General features: G+C 34.9%; 1 protein-coding gene across 1 annotated transcript in view; it reads right to left on the bottom strand.

Annotated features, from left to right (window-relative positions):
• LOC118202295 (uncharacterized) overlaps positions 1-21,948 on the bottom strand; it is a 96,199-nt gene extending 74,251 nt beyond the window's left edge. Inside the window, exon 1 of the mRNA XM_035374455.2 lies at positions 21,617-21,948. The gene's annotated coding sequence lies outside the window, so the exon portion shown is untranslated. The remainder of the gene's footprint in view (positions 1-21,616) is intronic.
• Between the last annotated feature and the right edge of the window lie 266 nt (positions 21,949-22,214).

Below are 22,214 nucleotides of genomic sequence, written 5' to 3'. Positions count from 1 at the left end.
TAGGAGAATCAAAGCTTACGTTTAAAAAACAGACTCTTACTCCTGAAAACAAGAAAAACTCACTTTTATACTTCACGCGCAAAATTAGAGACGAGCGTCGACTTTGGACTCTTCACGTGTGCTATATCACTTGTTTTTCTAACCCCCTTTCATAACAAAAGACGACATATGAAGCTTGAAAATTTTTGAATAACAATAATAATCGATAATTTAATAACTTAGCATGCAAAGTATGAAGAGAAATACTTCTTTTCTCCAGGTAAAAAGTGCAGTGGATTTCCGATATAACGTATTTCCTTGCGTAATTCTCTCCTAGCTTTTTAGACGCTAAGTTCTGGAAATTTTAAATATATTCTCATAACCTTCCCCCTTCCCTATCGTACATAAGTTTTCTACTTGAGGGCTAGTTTATTGCTAAATTGTATCCCTTGATAATTTTATTTTTATTCAGTATTTTTTAATTTGTATTTCCATTTCATCCGTTTTATTTTCCCTTACGTTCATTACTTGAAATGTATTTTGCGTAGATTTTTCGTTAAGTTACCTGAATGTGGCAGGTGTTCTCACTCTTAAGGAACTTCCCCACCATGTGATTTATTCTTATTGCTGTTATTTAAGTTCCAACTTATTATGGCTTTATCTATTGCTCATGTGTTCGATATTTCGAAATCCAGGTATTTTGCTGCGTCAAGTGAAGTAATCTGTAAGACATCATTATCGGCTAATATCCGTGAGATATTGTAATCATACCATTACAATGTATTTTATTGGAATGAGGTTTCTTTAATATAATATCGTAATAGTTTCCACCCAGTTTACCCATTACTGTCTTCATTTGTTATATTAATACTATAATCGCGTTCTTTAAAAATTAAATTAGTCGCAAAATTTTCGTCTCTGGATTTCCAGACACTAAATTGAGTTAAGGAAAAGGAAGAAAATTTGATATGTTCAGTGGGATTTAGATTATTAATTTCCAATTTACTACGATATTAATATTCGTTTTGTGTTGACGTCTATGCATGAAAGTAGGTGCATTATCATTTGCTTCTTCAGAGTTCAGTATTTAGAAACTATTTTCTATATAGCCAAAGTATGACTCGTTTTGAATTTTAAACAATGGCATTTGTTTGTCTTAGTATTTAGCATTTATATATGTGAAACATTTTAAACTATTTTCGTATACATCTTAATCTCTTTCTCAACTTCTGAATTACTGATACCTTCTCCTCCAAAGTCAGGAAACAAGGCTTTATGGGATAAATAAAGAACGTGTTCGTATTCTTTTAAAAGAAATTTATGCAATGAAACAATTAATTACATTTAAAACAGCACTAATATGTTAGTAGGGTGAAAAGTAGTAATAGTACTGAGTCTAATTGTTCTTTCTGTTAGTTATCCATCTATACCAGGATATTTATGATAAGAGACAATATCTTAATTTTACTCATGAGAATTTTTCGCATTCTTCTTGTGCTGTTAATCTAAGTTGCCAATTGTCTTTTATTGATCTGTAGTAGGTGCTCTGCTTAAGAGTTCATAAGCACAATTATGCACCAGCAACTGCAACAGGAGACTGCTTTGGATTATATGGAAAAGTGTACATGTTATACAGATCATTTTCCTACTTTTATAAGAAATTTGTCATAGATTTTTGTCACGTAATTCTTACTTTCTACTGATATAATTCAACTTTTTTTATATTATGTGGATATTATAATGGGATTTAGTTTTTAGATAAGGGAATTTTTAGGGAATACTGTTTAAGTAAAGTTTAATTTTACATTTGTTTAGACTTTTCGTACTTTTAGTTTTTATTGTACGAAAACGTAACTGTGGTGATAAGCCCTTTGTTGAATCTTTCTTTACATTTCTGACACCGAATTCTCTTTTACTCAAGACAGAAAATCGATCTTTCTTTGATACATTCATTCAAATATAATTACATAATTGTTTCATAAGATTTATGTTGATAAATTCTTATTATTTTGTCTATGCTGTAATGGTGGAAACCCAAAAAAGCAGAAGACTTGCTTTTATCATTTTCCACCAGAACGCAAATTAATGAAAGAGTATATAAGAAAGGAGTTCTTGAAGTTAGAAAGACATTTTTTGGCAGAAAAACTGACCAATGTGATACTTCTTTCCCACCTCATCAGAATTGCCTAATTAATCTTTATACATTTTGATATCCATGTTGCTGGCGCATTTAGAAATATTTTAGCCATAGCTTGATAAGATTTTATTTCGTATCTTTCAAGCTTTACATACTTTAACTGTTTTCTGATAGTACAGATCTCGCATGTAGTGGAGACTGATTGTAAAAAGGAACAGTGCATTTTTTGAAGTTCAAAGTTTTAATAAAAAATTTGTTTAAGCATGCTTTACTAAGAATTTGCTTTTGCTCTGAGTTTGCTGCTGGTTTACTAAGACGGGCTGATGAGTCGCCTGACAGCATAACAAGAAATAGTTAAATAAGTTATATAATTTGATTTTCTTTGGTAGCATTAATTAGTAACAAAACCTAACAGACTCCAAGTGCATTATCGCTTGATCTGAAGTGAACTACAGAGACTGCAGAAGGTTAAAAAATAACATAATTTTTATTAAATTGTAACGATGAAATATAAAGTAACAATCAAATTCAAAATGTGAACCTCGTCGAAGAAAACAATCTTATTAGGGCTGAGAAAACCTAGTAACGTGGCCTCTAACGTTAGAAATACACTCTATTTTACAAGAGTGTTTCATATTCCAAAAACTTCATCTCAAATACTCTCTAACTCATTTATATTTCCGGCGGGGAAACGAAAAGATATAGTAGAGGCTGAAATTATAGTTTAATCCAAAATAATAGTAACCGTACAAAGTGAATATTTCTTTGCATAATTATTTTCGTCTATAGTAAAATCGATTTTTTTATTACGAAAAATTTTATTTTTGCAAATAATTGTACATCTGATCTTACGGTGTTCTAAACATCTCGGAAGAATGCAATGAACATCATAATTTTGTGTTTTTCTAAATTTAAATTTTGCTTTTCTTCTGAAAATATGTTTTTTTAGAAAAGCGCAGAAATCTATTCAATATTTTTTCTAAATCAATCTTTTTGACAATGTAAAAATTCAACTATAGCTGACAACAATTTATTCCTCAGTGTAAGAATCATAATTTTATGCTACTTTAATTTCAATTACTTGCTTATTCAAAGTCGTTATCTCTATGCCATGATAGCTGTGTAATTCCAGTTATAATAAAAGTTTTCTTTGCTAATAATAATTTTTTTAACTTTCGCCTCCTCGATAATCGCTCAGCCATTTCTTGATGCAGCTTTTTTTCATGAAATAATTACCGTATAACTTCTGTTGCTTTGGAACCAAGTAATAGAAAGAAGTATTCTACAATAAATCCTCCTAAATTCTTAGTATCCTTCCGGGTCATCTCTTAGTACGTTTCGTAAAAGTTGTTTCTCTGTAATTGTACTTATCCTGCAAAGAAGCTACATCACGCAACGCTGTAGCGAGACGTTTATAGTTTTACAATTGCTTTTTTTACAAAGTTAGGAACATTTCAACACATTTCTGATTAGCAAAAAGAAGAATTCTACACTTTCTCGCGTCCGAAGGATGAAAAATTCCATAATCTTTCGAAATTTCCTTATAATAGAAAAAAAAAAAAAAAAAAAAGGTGGAGAATATTTTTATTTTATATTAAAATTTTTTTAACGCAAAATTTCGAATCGTAGTTTAATATAAAAAACGTTTATAATACAGTGTTTAAAAATATATCTATTTTTATTAAGAAGAGACAAATGAAACTTAGATGATGTACACAATTAAAACTCTTGAACCTCATAATATATTTTCTCAATGTAGTTTGGCAAAAAGAAGAATTTATATATATATAATTTGAGCAACTCTTGAATAACTATTCAGATTTTTACGCTTTTAGAGAAGCTTTATAAGAGCAAAGCAAGAATAGGGAATAAGAATTATTTCAAGAATTAATGTAGATTAGATTATAAATGGGAGGCTAAATTCTTTCCTGAAAACTAAGAATGCTGAATTCAAGGTTGTTACTATGTAATGGGGATTTATGTCCCCAGAAATTTCATAGAAATATTACTTTTTTAAAAGACGCATCTTATCTCTAAAATGAAAAGTGTATGACAGTAAAGAAGAATTATAGGCCAGCAATGCCGCTTCCTTAGTACTTGATTCAAATTCAGTCACTAATACAACATAATTACGAAATAAAACATTAGAATAAAGTAGCGAATGTAAACGCTGTGACGGAAAGATCAAGAGCATAAGCAGCCTTTTCTATAAGAAACTTCTGTAGAGTGCGTTAAGTAAGAATTAACAAAATGGGCAGATGAAAATTGAATAGACTTTTGAACAGAATAGAAAAGCTCCTGTAGAAACAAGATTAGCGCAGATTGCATTTTCGTGTTTCAATTGTGTTGAATAAGACATAATTTTCCGATAAGACCAGAGTTAGTCAGTGAACGTCCGGTAAGTTTGAATTTCTTAGAGATCTGTAAGACAATTTTACCACAATCAGTACTGAAATAAAATTTTGTAGTCATTATGTTTATTGTTGTAACAGACGAGGACAATGTGAAATGCCCTCCCCGGGAACCAAGCTTCAGACCACCGGATTGCACGTCGGACGTTCTTCCAGTTACATCAATAAGCATACTCAGCGTAAGTAGAAAATACCTCATGTACCCCACCCCCTCTTAAAAGGCGACTGGGGATGAGGGAACACATTGGACAAATCCTACTGGTGATGAATTTTCGACCATCAGCTTTCGTTTGACCGCTTTGTAGAGTCATGTAATAGTTCTTCTGAAGCAACGTAATAGTTTATCTGAAGTATGTAATAGTTTCTTAAGTATGTAATAGTTTCTCTGAAGCAAGAAATCGAAGAAATCCGCAATGACCTTGCCGGGATTCGAACTCCATACCTCGATTGCGCGTCAGGCTTACTTCAAGGTACACCAACAAGGCATGCGAAAAGGAGGAAGAAAATGCCTTAGAAACTTTTCAAAATACACTCAGTTCCAGTTGGGAACATTATTTTGTTAATCCATGGAATATAGAATGAACACAGAAGTATGTGCAATATCTTCTCTACGTTACAAAACAAAGAACAATGATATTACTCTCAGCAAGTGTGGCAGACAAAACTTTCGACCTCTCATAGAGATACAAAAGCAATGTTAATGTGTGAGACCTGTAACACACCTAATATCTTCAAAAAATCAAAGTTTACCTTAGCAGTTTTATGTAGAGAACTTAGGAAAATAAACCGATTCTTCTAATATTTTAAGTCTCCATCTCTACAGTGAGTGAAGATCTTATCTAAGCAGTTCATGATTTCATAGAAACTTCAAGTAAAGTTAAAATAAATCTCCTGTAATATCGTGGTTTGAATAATGAAGTGTTATAAAAGAAGTCCAATAAAAAGTTATAAAGTTTATAAAAAAATTTCGACACTTTTATACGGCAACAAAAAAAACTGATATTAAAAAAGCACGTATTATGATCTTCACTCACTTTAGAGATAGATACTTAAAATACAACAAAAATCGGTTCTATTAGTCTCAGCTCTCTGCATAAAACTTAAAAGATATTTTCTCCCTGTTTTCAGCATGTCCTCGTGTAAATGTAGCACACTCGGCACGTATTCGAGAGCCCTGGTTGAAGTCCCTGTGGAGCAATGCACGTTATTCCCCTCTCCAGCATAAAAAATTCTAAGGACTCTACAAAGTGATAACGTGAATTCTAGTTTTTGAAGCTTTTAGGTGTGGTGCAAGTTTGACGCATTAACATTGCTTTTTTAGCCGTATTATAGGTGCGGTCAAAATTCGTTTGTGAGTTTCTCTAAATAATTTCAATGATTAAAAATCTCAGCCAATCTATGGATATGTTTATTTAATCTAACGACGTTACAGCCAAATATATAAATATAATGTTTGGTTACAAGGAGTCGGATGATTATCTACAAAGGGGGAAGAAACTTTCGGCGCATGTTTAATAGCTCGTACTAATGGCTACGCTGAAAAAGGAAAGCGCGAAATTTTCTCCCAGCCTTCATCGAAGAATTTCACAACCTGTATGTGAAAAAATGCCGCTACTGATGTGCGAAAGTACTCTATCTATGGAAGAATACAAATCATTGTTTTAACAAAACGTGTTGGCATAAGTGTTTTATGTTTTAGTGATTTGAAGTGTGGTCAGACGGACCTTCTGTGCTTTCATTGAAAACAGTCATGTGTGCAAGACTTGCAGAACTACTCCCTCCGGGGATCGAGGTAGAGAGCTCTGCGAAGCTGCTGGCTAGGATCTGTACCTAGGCAGTCTCGGCCACGGGGTATAAAATTTATGAACTTGGTGGTTCTGAAGGATCTGGGAAAAGTCACTTATTGTTCGGCCTCGGGGTCTGGCACGTCCTAACGCGGCATGGTTCTAGTAGCCCGGGGGATAGCGTCCTCGGGTTCGCTGGGTAATGTACCGCTGCGACGGGCAGCCCGAACGACCTGGCAGGTAGCAAATCAAACGACCAGTGCTGTCTGGCAAATAGCAAGGTGGTGCGCTCTCTCCTGAAGGGGCAATAGCGGAGGATGAACCTCTGCGACTTGTCCTAAAGGGAGAGGGGACCTGTAATGCTTTTAAGTCGAACGAGGCAGGGAAGCCAATAATTAGTTACAGAACTACTTCGTCTCAACAAAATGGATGAGTACCTTCTTATAGCTCTTGAGTTTGATCACAGTACAGTTTGTTTAGATGCCTTGTTTGGATTTTCAGTGGTTACTAAAAGTTTTTCAAAAAAAATCTTTTTAAGTATTTTCTTGTAAGGGAGTACTATTTTTTAAATATTGTAGAAGTTACTATATTTTTAATTTGGGCTTAGGATAGTTATCTTTATAGTTTATTATGTGTATCTGATAGTTAATTTCAAATTTGTTTTGGTGATTTTGTATATATTTTACCGAAAATATCTTTTCTAGGAAAAGGGAATAGGCACGATTTAAAATTTCTTTAAAAGTTCTGGGTTTAAGTGTGCATCTCAAATGAAAACTACAGAACTTAAATCCGCTGTAACAAGTAGCAGAAATGATGAAGAATTTCTCGAGAATTTGTTTGACATTCCTTATTCGTTTCTAAAACGGCCGAATAGGAAAAAAGAAAAAATAAAAGTTAGAATTAGAAAATGATTCATTAGAAAGTAAAGACAAAAATAAGAATTAAAGCAAAGAGCATTTGAATTTTGAAATGGTATAACGTTGCGCGCCTCCAACTTGCACGCAACCAAGAGGTGACTGTGAAAACTTGTATAAAAGATAGAGCCTTGTGAAGGGTTTAAGTCCCTTTTTATTCAACGTAATAAATTACAATTGCGTCCTCTTGACGCTTACAGACTGTGCCAACTTGGCAGTCAAATAAAAATAATAACCTGAAAAGAAAGTAAAGACAAGATTCTAACTACGAGGCTCTCTAAAATAACTAACTCACCGCGTTTTACAATACCGCTGCTAATTCAGCAGACTTGAAGCTCACTGGAACGATTACCACTACTTCCCGCCAAGCACATAGGCCGCAACGCGGGGTTCTTCAATTCTCGCTAACTACCTCCGCGCTCGCTAAGTAAGAATATCTCACCGAACTCGTTTCCTTCTATTTAAATCAGAATACTTCCGCTGATAATTTGAATCCTTGCGCGTTCTACTCAAATTTACATATTCTGGCATTGGCAGTTCCAGGGGAAAGTAAGGCTTGACAGAAAAGATAGTTTAAACTTAAAATAAATGTTAGTTAAAATAAATATAAACCCTACATTTGCCGCTGCCAGAATTTGGAAAACTTGGAAGCAGGTCCTACAAACGACCTGTTGTAAGTTTCTCTAATTCTGAACTAACTGGCGAGAACCTCGTTTACAAAAAAAAAAAAAAAAAAAAAAAAAAAAAAAAAAAAAATCTTATGTAACAATTATACTAAAATTCTGTTGCTCGTTACAAAGCTTTCTTCTTACAGCAACTTTTCCTGGACTTCATCAATCAATCTTGGTCTTTCCTTCCAGCATCTGGAAGGAATAAGTATCAGTATCTTTCTACATACATTATAATTTACACTTTCTTCACACAATAAATTTTTGTTTTTAAACGATTCGTTTTTCTTAGTTATTGCTTACTTCACATTCATTCAATTTTTCAAGCATTAATTTAACTTTACCCTGGCTCTCCACCGTGTGTGGTGTCAAACGGGAATATTCGTGTTTTAGCCTTACAACACTTCCCCTAACCACCATGATTTGTTAGAATTCAACGACCAAATAGACACACCTTACTCGACATTCTACAACTCAATGAGCTACTTTAATATTCTTAAAAATTCAAATGTAGGTGGAGAACCCTACAAAACACATTCATTCTAACTTCCCCCTCATTCATCTTTAAACATGCAGGCTTTCGCTCTAAAGCATGACTTTACAGTTTAATACTTAGATTTTGACTTCATTGCTTTTAAGTATTCACTTTTAGCATCTACAATTTTATGCTTCTAGACTAAATTCTACTTTTACATAACCTTCAAGTATTTACATACATTTACAAAATTTTAATACATATGCTTTTTACAATTTACCATACAATGAATAAGAGAAAATAAATTTTTACTTTACTCATTCTTCGCCAAGCTGGCGGCACTGAAAGTAAAATTCTTATTAATACAAGAATACGAAGTTATTTTTATCTCCGGCCAAATTTTGGCTTTAACATAACAGAATTAGTCTTTCGACCAACAGAAAATGCTTGTTTTTAGCTTTTACACTTAAAGAAAATAATACTTTTGCCTTAGCTAAATAAAGTAAAACAAAACTAAGTCTCAACCGAGACATATTGACTTTCGTCAAAACATAGAACTTCGTACTTATGCATAACATTTCGGAACAAAAGAGAAAAATATTTATAGAAGGTTTTAACTTATCTTTGAGTTTTCGATGCTTGAAACTCCGTCATCCGTTTTTGGCAAAATTGATCCCAAGTTAGAGGTTTCATGGATGTCAATCTTCTCCTTATTGATCTCCGAGTGTCGTCCACGTTGCTCTTTCTTTTGCGTTCTCTACATGCTGGCCTCTTGACGGAGTAATCGTCTGGTTGTTGGCCTTTCCGTTTCTGCCTGGGACGGCTGGTCTTGACGTCCTCCGGTCTGGAGTCCTTCTTGAATTTCTTCTGTTCCTCGTATTTTCGTGCCTCCTGTTGGCGTTTCAGTTTCCGGAACGGCGGCCTTGCTGGCACCTGACTCTGTGGCCGTGTGCGCGTTCTCCTTGATGTGTAATTTCTCCTGCTATCCTTTGTAGGTGGTGTTTTTCTCTTTACCACGGTTTCTTTACCCGGTTCATCGGTATTTTTGTTTTTCTTAAACGCCGGAGTTTGAAAATCATTTTTTCTTTTTGATACCGACGTCCGGGTTGTAGAAGTGCTAGGTCTCTCTTCAATTCTCTGTTTCTTGGGTGGTGGAATAGTTGTTGTAGTCTCTGATTCTTCTACTTCGTTTAGACTTGAGTCCTGCAAGAAACTTTTAAGGATTTCAAAATCATTTGGATTATAGTATTTTTTCACCTGGTCGCGACTTGCTTTACAGATTTCCCCTCTGTCGTTCTTAAGATATAATACTACCCCTTTGATTTCCTGAATTACATAGGGGCCTTCAAACTTTGGAGCTAGCTTTGCCATAAAATTGTCTGGGGCACTTGATAAAGAAAATTTCCGCTTCAATACTTTATCCCCAACTTTAAAATCTGCTTCACGGCGTTTTCTATCATAATAAAGTTTCTGCCTATTTCTTGCCGTATCCGAGGTTTTAAGCGCCTGATCAATGAGCTTTTGCACATCTTGTTGTTTAAACTCCTGCTCTCTTTGTTGCACAAAGAATAATTTATCTAAAGGCGTAATTAACTTTCTGCCTAAAAATAATTCTGCTGGAGTTTTTCCCGTAGTATCATGATGTGCCGTTCTTAAAGCATAAGCTAATTCATTTATGTAGCCATCCCAGCGCTTGTGATGTGTGCTCACGTAACTGCGAATTATTTTTACTATGTTTTTATTAACTCTTTCTGCTATGTTAGCCTGTGGTCTATACGGAACCGTTTTGATATGGCGTATGCCAAGTCCATTGCATATGTTTTCAAATATTTGACTAATGAATTGTTTTCCGTTATCGCTAATGACTTTTATCGGTGCACCGTATTTTAAAATGTATCTGTGTAAGAATGCATCTGCGACTGTTTTGGCTGACGCGCGTTTAAGTGGAACAATTTCTATCCATTTTGAAAAATGATCTACTATTACTAAAAGAAAACGATTTTTATTTAACTCGCTCTGGGGGAAGGGACCAAGGAGATCTATGCCTAAAATTTCATTCGGAAATGTAGCGCGAATGCTATTTAAGTACCCGGCCGGGCTGTAATTAATATCATTTATTAACTGACATTGATTGCAGGACCTGACATACGCCGTTACTATTTTGTATAATTGCGGGAAATATACCGCCTCGCGTACCCTTTTTAAAGTCTTTCTGACCCCTAGGTGGCCCGCTGTTTTTTTTTCGTGCAACTCCTTCAAAATGCTTAATCGAAGCGAGGCTGGGATGACTGGCTTATACTCAAGATTTTCGTTTGTTGTTTTCGTATAGAATAATAAATTATCTATTATTTCATAGTTTTTTGCTCTATTTCTTATCGCATCGATATCTGTATGCTCAAAGCTTTCGGGGTCTTTCAAATAAGCATAGATATTTCCAAATTCAGGATCAGCTTTCAGTTCAGTAATAACCGTATCTCTAGAATCTAAAATTTTTGAAGTCAACACAGCGCATTTAAGTTCATTTCCTTCATCGTCCAGTTTTATACGAGAAAGTGCGTCAGCTACATTGTTTTCCTTACCCGGTTTATATTTTATTGTGATATTATATTCTTGGAGTTTTAAAGCCCATCTTATTAACCTGGGCGTTAGGTTTTTTCCCGAGTAAAGTCTACCAACAGCCGCATGATCCGAAAAGACTGTTACTGGCGATTTGCCGAAATAAACTCGAAATTTGTGTACAGTCATTAATACGGCTAATGTTTCTCTTTCTGTAGCTGTATAATTCCTTTGTGTCTGATTCAATGTTTTACTAAAAAATGCCAGCGGATGGTTATTTTGCATAAGAACCGCACCCACCGCATAGTCTGACGCATCTGCTGCAATTTCCAGGTTTTCGTCCCCTCAGGGAATTTTAAAACAGGGGCATTAATAAGCGCTTCTTTTAATCTTTCAAAAGCTGTGTTAGCTTCCGCTGTCCACGTAAATTTACTCTTTTTTCTTTTGATTACTAAGAGTGGTTCAACAATATTAGCGAAATCTTTTATGAAAGATCGATAGTAAGAACATAATCCAAGGAAAGATGAAAGTTTCTTGGCGGTGTTAGGCGGTGGGAAATTCTTAATAGCTTTTATTTTTGAATCTTGCGTTTCTATACCCTTTTGCGAAATTTTATAACCGAGATATTTAAGTTCTTTAGTTGCGAACTTGCATTTTGAGGCGTTAATTGTAAGACCGGCCTCTTTTAATAATTTAAAAACTTGTTCGAGGTCATTAATGTGTTGTTCCAACGTACTACTCGTTATAATTATATCATCTAGATAAATTAAAGTTGATTTTCCTAGGACAGGCTTTAGAACAATGTCCATAGCTCTCTGGAATGTTGATGGGGCCCCACACAACCCAAAGGGCATGCTTAAAAATGCATAAGTGCCCGATTTTTTTATAAACGCGGTTTTATGTATATCTTCGGGTCTCATAGCTATTTGATAGTAGCCAGACGTTAAGTCCAAAGTAGACATATATCTTGTCGATTTGATCTGTCTAATGATCTCGTCTATAACCGGCAAAGGGTAAACTGGAAATTTAGTAATACTATTTAGTTTTCTGTAACGAATAGCAAACCTCCAAGCCCTTTTATCCGAAGGAGGAAACTCGTTCTTTTTCCTACATAGTACGACTGGACTCGCGTACTCACTATTTATGGACGTTATTATTTTATTCTTTAACATCTCCTGAATATATTCTTCGATGATTAGGTCTTTTTGTTTATCATAACGATACGGTTTAGTCCTACAAGGTTTTTCGGCATTTAATTGAATCTTGTGAGTCACGATTTGGCAGTTTCCTGGTTTTTCTGAAAACAAATGAGAAAAATTACTCACCACTTGCTGTATTGCTTTACTTTCCTGGTCATTCAGATGGCTAAGGTCCAATTCAGGTGTCTCCACAGGTTCCACCACCCTCTGGTCCATCTCCAACACTACGGAACTATCTTGAAAATTTAATTTGGCCCTCGCGGCCCTTAAAAAGTCCATACCTAAAATAAGAGAGTGTTGCAGGTGTTTCACCACAAAAATTAATACTTTGAGATTTTCCTCTTTTACCTGTAAGTTTAATGATAATTTCCCGATGCAGTGACATGTTTTTCCTTGCGCCGCTATAATTTCCGTATTTCTGGTTTTAAATAGTCGTATCCTATAAAAATTCTTTTTGAAGAACTTTTCACTCATAAAATTTCCTTCTGCTCCTGTATCGATGAGGGCTTCTACTGGTACATCGCCAACCAGGACTTGTATAATTGGTAGCTGTGAGTTTTTTACGATGACCGTGTTTAAATGTCTATTTGAGGGTTTTTTTTAAAACTTCCGGGGTCTGGACCCTCCCTTTCACAGGCCCCTCTAGTCGTTTAAAGCTTTCCTTTCAATCTGTGTCTTCTGGGTACGCGGATGTTTATTTTCAAATTTTCTTTTTGGGCCTTGACCTTCGAGTTTCGATGCGTTAGCTTGATAGTTCTTTCCCCCATATGAGCGATTTCCATTTCTGGTTTCCTCCTTCCTTCGGGTATATTGAGAATATGTTTCCCCTCTCGCTTTTTCCGCTATTCTGCGATTTTGAAACTTCACCGCCAATTCGAAAAGTTCCTGCAATGTGCTTGGGTTTCTAATTTCAAAGTAGTCTTGGACAGCGGGTAACAATCTTGGTAATATTATTTCAATTATCTCCGCATCGGGTTTTTTTCCATACAGCATATCCGTTAGCTTGATTTTTCGTAAAATAAAGTCCGTCAATTGTGCTGTATCCCGTTGATAGAAACTATATAGTTCGGCTTCCAGCCGTGCGCGATCTTTCACTATGGGGAAGGCCTTTACTAACGATTTTTTGAAATTTTCAAATGTATACGTCGGGCTTCCAAATTCACCTAGAAGAAATTTGCCTATATTTTTGAACCATAGCGCGGCCTGTCCTCTTAGTGCTGATGTGGCGATGGCAACTTTTTGTCTTTCAGACACAGGGTAGAGCTGAAAGTGGTTTTCTAGACCTTCTAAAAATACCGCCACCGAATTTTTTCCGTCGAAATAGACGTTTGGCTTGATTGATGCTCTCAAAGTCTGGACCAGGTATCCAAATCCTTCTAACTGAGTTGTCATTTCTTGGTGTTGTCCAGCGGCTTCCATCCAGTTTTCGGCCATTTCAGTTCGATAATTGTTCGGGCGCCAATATAACGTTGCGCGCCTCCAACTTGCACGCAACCAAGAGGTGACTGTGAAAACTTGTATAAAAGATAGAGCCTTGTGAAGGGTTTAAGTCCCTTTTTATTCAACGTAATAAATTACAATTGCGTCCTCTTGACGCTTACAGACTGTGCCAACTTGGCAGTCAAATAAAAATAATAACCTGAAAAGAAAGTAAAGACAAGATTCTAACTACGAGGCTCTCTAAAATAACTAACTCACCGCGTTTTACAATACCGCTGCTAATTCAGCAGACTTGAAGCTCACTGGAACGATTACCACTACTTCCCGCCAAGCACATAGGCCGCAACGCGGGGTTCTTCAATTCTCGCTAACTACCTCCGCGCTCGCTAAGTAAGAATATCTCACCGAACTCGTTTCCTTCTATTTAAATCAGAATACTTCCGCTGATAATTTGAATCCTTGCGCGTTCTACTCAAATTTACAAATTCTGGCATTGGCAGTTCCAGGGGAAAGTAAGGCTTGACAGAAAAGATAGTTTAAACTTAAAATAAGTGTTAGTTAAAATAAATATAAACTCTACAATGGAAAGACTAGATTTAGTGGCGAAATGCCAAGAAACTAAAGAATCTATTCAAGCTGAAAATGCTCAATTTGAGGCGACACGCTTGGATTTAAGAAGATTAATGCCAGAGTTCAATACCAATCAATCGGATATTAGTTTATATCTTATAACTTTCAAACGTCGCATGATATGAGCGTAGGTTTAGAAAGGGCACTTACGTTTAGATATAGTGCAGCTTACGGCAAGAAAGCCAGACTATATGGCTGAAAATTATGAGGTAATAAAAAAACTGTTGCTCCAGAAGTTCAATCTAAGCCCGGAGGTTTTCCGGCAAAAATTTGTTCAACATCAGAAAAAAGCTGAGAGTAAATAAAAAGAACTGAAATAAGAAATTACCTAGAAGAATGGCTCGCTAGCTCAGATGTTAAAATGTTAAAAGAAGAGTTGAAAGATTTAATCGCTACTAGCCAATTAAAGAAACGAGCAAAACCAGAAATGAAAGAGTATTTACCTAGAATTGGCTATTTTAGAGTTTGCAGCAAAATTATCCGAACTCTTTGATAACTATGAAGCTGTTAGGAAAGGGGCAAAGAAATCTTTCAATAGAATTGCTAAAACCAAGGGAACAGTTCTATCGACATCAGAACTAGAAAGGAAAGAATCTGACTTAGAGAATAGTCCCCGCAGTAACCACTCCCTAACGCGGGATATGCGAACAAAGGGTCTAAATGAATTCGAAAGCGACCCCCCTCCCAAAGTGCTGATACTGTACCGATGTCGAGCATTTGAGGTCAGCATGTCAAAAATGAGATAAAAATCAACAATCCGAGTCACTCAGCAATTCTGAAGAGGATCTTCAGAATGATTTCATTGACTCTTATATAAGAAATGGGAGTGAAATAAAAATTCTGAGAGATACAGAGTCACAGCTGACTTGGTGTGTGCAGGGTTTATTACTGATTCTTCTTATTGCGACGAATATGTTCGGATAAGACAAACTTTGAGCCCAAAACTGATTTGTTAACGGTTAGCCAACGTACATCAGGAGATTTGGGAAAAATTAAAAGAAAGGCTGCAGTTTGCGGAGACAACGTAATTCAAACAGGTATAAAAGTATCGGAAATAAAAAGGTCCTTAATTATCTTATTTCTAGAGAAAATTTTCATTTTATACGTGTTTTTATAGTTGAATACTATGAACCATAGTCACATATGTAAAACTGTAATTAATGTCATATATGTAAAATTGCAATTGAGAAATGCTTAACATTTCGCAGTCGTGAAGATAATTTAAAATTATTATATACGACAGTAATATCTATATTTGTTACCGGATAAGCAAGATTTTTGTTGTTTATATATGTGTTTGACGTAACTGGCTAAATTGCATGTTAATCGTAAATATTTAAAGGTACTTATATTTCATGCTGTCAGCTTACTCAAAACAGAAGAGCAACACCACAAGGTAAAACACAAAATTAGCAAAGCAACAACCTTGTGTCTGTCAGATTTCTTTGCTCCTGGTGAAGAGGGACCTATACCTGTTCGCCCTCGAAACCGATAGAGCTGTTGACTACATCTATGCCAAACACAAGGTTATTGCTTTGCTAACTATATATTAGCTTACAGTGTGTATATTTTGTAAAGAACTAAACATTTAGTGCTTTTCTCATACTCTTATTTCCTTACAAGAAACTATATTGGTTATAACTACTTGTTTAAATAATAAAAATTATTCAACCGAGGTTTATTTTTTGGCAGGCTCAAGGTATATCGCGGTACTTCAGTGTATTAATTTGTATGTATTTATTTGTATGTATCTCTGCATGTATTGAGAGTCAATTCTTGTATTCTTTTCCTGTTCTGGAGGAAACTATTTAGCTTTTCTTCTCAAGAAAAGATTTCCCAGGAGGAAAGGAGTTGTAATACTGTTGTTGAACTAATGAAAAGTTATAAAAGAAAATTAATAAAAAGTTATAAATCTTATAAAAGATGTTCTACACTTTCTACTATTCTTTGCACACTTTTGAAGGGCAACCGAAACAATAATATCAAAAAAGCACGTATATATGTTGTAAAATTGTGTAACCAAGTGAGTTTATCTAAAAACATTCAAACGATTAAAGATCTAGGCAAATATATAGATATGTTAATTTAATCTAAAGACATTACATTTCGTATTCTAATAAAAAACACAGAACTCAAAGTCTAAATGCTATTAGGTACTGAATGACGATGTTACGAAAATATTAAATCCATCCTTAGAATCTACACGTGTTTAAATCTGTTTTTAGACCCTGAGGCAGAGGTACGGGTGTCTGGTTACATTATCAGAACTGCACAAACACTCAATAGTTTGATAATTACAAACAGGAGCAGGATATTGAAGAGTCTTGAAGCTTTAATGCGATCTTCCTATTCAAAAGAATGTTACACGTTTTGTAACAAATCACAAACCACTGAGTCCGTTGATTATGTTGCAGGGTTTCCCTTAGATTTCATAACAAATTATTTTAAGTTTGGTTATCTTTCCTGAACCTCTCATTTTATCCCTAGCATTTCCGAGCCAGGATGCAAAATTCAAGTAAAGAGAGTATAAATACCGAAGAATCCAGACGCTTATTCAGAGCGTGATTTCACTAGCCAGCACACGTTACCATTCTGTCCTCATTGTTGTTACTCTGAGTTGCTGATACGCATTTTTGGCAATTTGATAAGCACTTCGCAAGGTAGGTTATTGAATCAGCCTAGTTAGCCTTAAACTAAATTGTTAGTTCAGTCATACTATTTATCTCTAAATTTATTGTTAAATTATTTTTTAGTTCCACTGCAGGTCCTCGGTGTTATTGTAGGCAGGAAGTACGTGCATTTGTGTTAAGAGTTTGACGAATAATAAAGGGCTTGTTTTATTCTTCTTCTGTGCTGGTATTATTCACGCTTGTGCGAAAAGTCATCAGGTTTCCTAATAAGATCAGTTGACTTTATGATAGCGAAGAAAGTCAGATCTATAACGTTCGCACATGTAAGTCAATTCTGCTTTGTCTTGCTCCAGGATTGCGACAAATATCATACTCAGGTCGGTGAAACGCGTAAGTAGATACAGCTCTAATTCAAGAATTTTATATGTTATGTGCATAATAGCGCGGACCCTCAGAGAAAAGAAGTAACTGAAAGGGTAGAGGCAATATTTTTTAGTTTTTCAGACTCCGTTTTGGAATTACTACTTTAATTCTTGGTCAAAAATTAAGCAAACATTTTCTAGATATATAAACGTCACCGGTGATCTCATATTTTGAAGCATATAAAGTTCCTTACTTTTTTTAGGTATAATTTATCACATTTTTTCATTAAAAGTCAGTTTTCAGGTATGTTTAGTAACAAGGTTGCTTCTCTGGCACCCTTAAAGATAAGCTCAATCATGACAGTCTGAGGTGGTAAAAGCAGCATTATTTGAAGTCTGTCCAACATCCGCTTTCGTTTTAACATGAAAAGGGCAGAACTGGTTAATGAGAAATTATAAGGCCTCTTAAATTGTGTACCCCTGGGTCTGGACCTTTCACGCTTGGTAGGTAACCAGGTCTTAGATGTAACTAATGCGTTAAAAATCACCTTATATATGTGAGACACAAATTTAACTTTTACTTTAAGCAGGGAAAACTTTTAATTTGCAGTCTGAATCAGAAATGTGGCTACACATTTGACTGCATTATGAGATGACCTATGGAATATGAAATATTACCTTCGGAAATCAAGTCTTCAGCCTGAAGAACAAAAGACAGTAATACCATTCAGACTCTCATTATTGCTTGAAAATGCTTGCCGTTTCGAATGCTTTCAGATCTTGCCTATGCTGCAGCATCATTGCTATCGTGAATGTTTCCAGCGAATATTTTTTTAGATGTTTTATATTATACGCAGTTTTTTTCTTTCTATTGATTAAAGCAGGAATACTGCATTAAAAGAAATGCTCTCCCAGTTTCACTGGCTTAACACTCAATCTGAGAAATGGTCAATTATTAGCCAGATGCAGTATGGGCGGTTCCTAATGTAAACGCTCATGTTGCACGTTCAGAGTTACCTTGCCTATAATATAACGTCAAACACGTGACTCTTATTCGAAAGGGAAAAAATTGAAGTTTTAGATTTAATATATATTTTTTCGGCTGTATAATGTACAACACGTAACATTCACGTCAAACGTATAGACGTATTTCTGACACATTCTATAGCAGAGTCTTACAAAAAACCAGAAATATAAGAAAAAACTTGAAACCAATTTCTGAAAGAATAAATGTTTTTTGTAGAAAGTAACAGGATTTCATATGGATAGGCAGAAATCTAACAAAATTATTCACAAAGAGATTTTCAGCACTTTTTCACATTTAAAATTCTAAAAAATGCGTTTTTTCAATTAAAAATTTTCAATTATTTCACAAAGCTTTAACTTCATAAGAGATTTCTCAGAATTTCCCTTTTTCATTTACTAAAATACACTCACTTCCAAAAGTTAAGTACGGAGAGAAAAATGCTAATTTCCGGAAGCTAATCAGAATTGAAGAGGATGCAACTCCCTGCAGAGGTACATGGAAGTATGAAAATATGTTACGTAACAGCCAATCGCGCTTTCATGTCAAGAAATATGCAAAAAAGGCAGTCTTATAAGAAGCTAGCTTTATGAAGGGTTACAGAAATTGATTGCAAGTGCTGATAGAAGGTGTTTAAAACTTTTGTACAATTTGTTTTCAAGACATACGTGTTTCTATGACTTCCAGAAGACGAATGGAAGATTCTGAGCGCTGGCGTGCTGTGGGGCGCATTGAAGCAGGACAGTTGATCACAGATGTTGCTCTTTTCTTCGGGGTTAATCATTCTGTAATTTCAAGTTTATGGAAACAATTCCAAACCATAAAATCAGTTGTCCGAAGACCCGTAGCCGGTCGCCCAAGGGTTACAACACCCCCGCGGAAGATCGATATATTGCTATTGTAGCCAAGCGGAATCGCAGAGCGACCTCCACACGTGTGGCATCTAAGGTTTCAGCGTCCATTGGTAAGGCGATATCTCCAGCTACTGTACGTCGAAGATTGCATATGAGTGGACTGTACATTTGGAAACCTCGAGTTTGTGTTCCTCTATCCGTCCAATCAAGAGGGGCACGATTACAGTGGTGCCGGACACATGTCAATTGGAATGTATCTGACTGGGGCAATGTCATGTATACTGATGAGTCAAGATTTGCTCTGGAACCTGATTACAAGCGTATAAGGATATGACGTGAACAACGAACACGCAATCAGTCCCAAAACATCACCGAACATCACGCATTCCGAGAAGGAAGCATTATGCTGTGGGCAGGCTTTTCATTAGGATACCGCACCGACCTGCACGTCTTTAAACGGGGTTCTTTGACTGCTGTCCGGTATTGAGATGAAGTCCTAGAACCCATTGTGAGATTGTACGATGCAGCAGTTGGCCCTGCTTTTGTTTTAATGGACGATAACGCACGTCCCCATAGAGCTGACATCATCGATGACTACCTGGAGAGTGAAGTTATTGCGCGTATGGCGTGGTGAGCATATTCGCCCTACCTTAATCCCATTGAAAATCTTTGGAATGCTCTCGGCCGTGCTGTATCTTCACGTTTCCCACCTCCAGCCACTCTTGTTGAGCTGGAAACTGCTCTACAGGAAGAATGGCGATTGCTTAATTCTGCGGTGGTTGACTACCTAATTGAAAGCATGGTCACAAGGTGTAAACTTTGTATACAGATGAGGGGAGGATCACATACCCAATTAATGTCCCTTTTTTTCCTTTTATGCTGTTTATTTTCACTTTATACATAATTTTGTTTAAGTCTTCAGTATGTCATTATCTGATAACTTACAAAAATTTAATATTGCTTTCATTTCTGTATATAATTATTGATTTTGTTTTATGCATAAATATATATGCTACTTTCCTGCCGAATTTTGTGTAATGAAAGCAGTATTTGTCGATTTTTTTCCATTTTACATCTTCGTGCTTAACTTTTGGAAGTGAGTGTATCTTCCCAATATCAGTAAACGTTTGTAACTATAAGAAATCCCTCGAATATTTTTCTATCAATACATCAGTGCGGTAAGAAAGATGAATATAGTTTGACAAAAACAGAGTATATAGGTTCAAAATGCAAATAAGTTGACTGTTATCATTATCGAAAATTTTTTCTATAGATTACTTTCAGTTGCAATATCTTCCCAATTATTCTGACATTTTAGATGTAAGAAAATTGAATGTATATCCGTGTAGTGTTATTTTTGATTAAGAATGAAAAGTAAATGAATTAGTTTATACAGTTTAGTTAAATTATCCTACACTTTTTGAAATATGCAAATGTAATGATTTATACATGTGAATATAAAGCAAGACTTAGTAATTCTTTAAAAACAATGCAGGTCTAATTTACAGTTTTCTGCTCTATAGATATCTTAATTTTAATTAAATTTCCTCCAACTAGTAGCGGGTCCATTAAGCAAAATGTTTTTTAAAATTTGGCATAAAATCTAGGTCAGTTTCTGCAAGAATTCAGAGCATGAATGATGAAATTAAATTCATCAGATGAATTACAGTTATTAATTATATATCGGTATTTAGTTCTTGAAGTTTAGAGGCTTGTATCAAAATTAGCTTAAAATTCATTGCTAATACGTTGGATGCTTGAAAAAGCTTAAAATTCCTTGCTAATATATATGTTGACATCTTAGTCATAAACTCTTATCTCGAAGAATTACTGCTTTTGCATAAGTGCGACTTACAAACGGAAGTTTCTTGCGTTTCGCGTTTTACACAAGAGAACGTTTTCATTTTTAATTTTTATAGTTCAGAGTAGTATGTTTAGTTTTAATCCTTAAGGATAATTTAGCATAAAAAATTACAAAACTAAAAGATATTTTCAAATGACACGTATAGTAAAACTAATTTTAAAAAAACTACCAGTTATACATTAAAATAGAAACGAGTGTTTTAAAAAGTCATAAAATACCTCGAACGATAGAAAATATTCGTATATTGTTCCGAAAACGTGAAACATGAAAGACCTATCCACATGTTACTTTTTTTTTGTCTGTATCTCTCTATATCTATATCTATATATATATTGCGCATTCTAAGGATACATCTATACAACATTATGTCATATAATGATAACCATATTAATTATTATACTGCAAAACTAATTTCAAGGAAAAGAATGCTTGAAAATATTAATACAGTTCATTAGTTTTAATTTGCATGATGTTTCACAAGTTATTAAAATATACTAAAATACATTATATTGTTATCAAAATTTTAAATTCTTTAAAAACTTAAGTTGCTTTTTAAATTTTTAGCAAAATTAAGCAATTTTATAATACAACTATCTACAACAAATAACTGTCATAAGAGCTTTAGATATTGTACAAAATTATACTCAATAATTAATATGTAATTGTTTATACTTAAAATATAAACTCACCTGATTTAACACACAGTTCCACGTTTTAAATGAGGGTTAAACACGTGTGTCTTAGCCTGTAAGCGAAAGGCACTGATCCAAAAGTACTGAGGTAGAAGTATTTTACCTGAGCTATCCCACAATGCTTCGCGAACTTCGGCTTTTTGATCTCTTTGAGGTAGCTTTTTTCTCGATATTCTTCCCCCCCCCCGCGTGCATTCATTATGTCCGAAACACGAAAACTTTACCTGTATCGCCTGCCAAAAAGCGCCATATTTGATTAAAAAAGAATGTTAACATTCTGTTTGCGAGCGATAGAACTGTCGTTGAATTGAGTCGCGTTCGAATTCCTATCAGCGTAATTGCTCAACTAATATTGCAAGAAATTTACTTTTGTTCGAATGATAAACTGTTCAGAGTTTCTTGAACTTTTTTATTACACAAAACGTTGCGCTGCCTCGATAATTAAACTATATCTTATCGCGTATCTAGCAAATGAATTTCTTCGTGATATTTTTCGAATGTGTTCTAACTAGAGGAGATAAATCTCTTGCATTATATGCATAGTTTTGGGATAAAAATTTGTTGCGGATCTCTACATAACAATGCCATATTTTTA

The sequence above is a fragment of the Stegodyphus dumicola genome, chromosome 2, assembly GCF_044657685.1.
Source record: "Stegodyphus dumicola isolate Sdum_Otavi_A_Nest chromosome 2, ASM4465768v1".
Lineage (NCBI taxonomy): Eukaryota > Metazoa > Arthropoda > Arachnida > Araneae > Eresidae > Stegodyphus > Stegodyphus dumicola.
Note: the sequence above shows the minus strand (reverse complement) of the source record. Positions and strands in the feature narration are given on the sequence as shown.